Below are 1,530 nucleotides of genomic sequence, written 5' to 3'. Positions count from 1 at the left end.
AAGGTTCGGAGTTGAAACGTCTTAGACGGATTAACGATAATCCAGAATTAACACAGTTTTATTACTGGTCTCTAACAGATATTCCCTTTTTCTCTCTCTTTCCATTACATTTTTATTTTGTTATTATTTGTTTTATCGCTTTCAGACATTGATTAATATTTTGGCATTCAAAGGTCGGATAAACAGCAATAGATGTCCCAATAATCTCCAAGAGCTCAGCCATCTTCATCGACATTTGGTTGGGAGAGGAGATATTTCGGCGCGTAATCTGACACAGGGTTCTCTGTGAAAATAGTTCGGTGTTTCGTTTCAGGGCATTTTTTCTTTATTTTGTTTCGTTTGATTATTATTGTTTGTTTTTGAAATGTTGTTATTGTTTAAGTGTTTCTGATAAACTGAAGCTGATTAAATTCGATTTCTGTGGAAACTAGGGCTCCTGTGTTTGATTTGAGACAAAAAAAAAAATGGGGGTAGATACTCAATTTTCCTGCGTTATCTAATCACAAATTTTAGCAACATTAAAAACCCGTTTTGAAGGCTTTTGACTGCATAACGCTTTTATAATGGATAGTGCAAATGTTCTAGAATAAATTATAACAACAATTACAAGGTCACATGACTATTGCAACTATAGGCGCAGGCGTGGCTGTGTGGTGAGAAATTTGCTTCCCAACCACATGATCCCGGGTTCAGGTCCACTGCCTGGCACCTTGGACAGATGTCTTCTTCTATAGCCTCGGGTCAACTAAACCCTTGTGAGTGGATTTGGTGGACGGAAACTGAAAGAAGCTCGTTGTGTGTGTGGGGGGGTTATTTTTTAACATATAGTGACCATGTGGAAATTGCCTCTTGATGTTTTTCGTTGATAGTAGACCTTCGGCATTTGGTCGATTATTTTAAAATATCACTGTTACACACTACAACAGATCAAATTGACCTCCCGCCAATGTTAAACCCGTGTCCAGTGAAAGGTAATCGATATGGATACATTTTAGTATAATTTTTTTTAAAGTGCGTTATAACCCCATATAAGACGATTTTTGTCCTTGGGTAGCGGTTGTTATTTCTTATTTGCTTACCCCTAGAAAGCATGAAAAACGGTTAATATTTCCTTCAAACTTTGCGTCTGTTACATTTATTTACACCCCTCAAAGAATCCCTCTCAGCACATGGCTATGATGCTCCCCCACTACTCCTGCTCATCATCAATGATACACATAGTGTCAGCCTGTAAGGGACATGCTCAAGTGGTTAAGGTCAAACAACTGACAAACAAATCTGTGGTATCGAATAGAATATTTGCTATAACGATATTTCTGCTTCAGCAACTCAGCGCTGAATCTGTCTGAAACGTAATGGAAAAATAGGTTAGTTTTAAGAGATTCATGTCAAAGTCAGAAAAGCATTTCGTTTGATTTCTTAATAGAAGGAAATAGGAAATTACACAGACCTAAGACAAAAAAAAAAAAACAACGATAATTTTGTTACACAGTGTAATATATCTATGAAAGTGTAATGTGTTGGCTTTCA

This window comes from Octopus bimaculoides, chromosome 25 (assembly GCF_001194135.2).
Source record: "Octopus bimaculoides isolate UCB-OBI-ISO-001 chromosome 25, ASM119413v2, whole genome shotgun sequence".
Classification (NCBI taxonomy): domain Eukaryota; kingdom Metazoa; phylum Mollusca; class Cephalopoda; order Octopoda; family Octopodidae; genus Octopus; species Octopus bimaculoides.
This window is presented reverse-complemented; position numbering follows the sequence as displayed.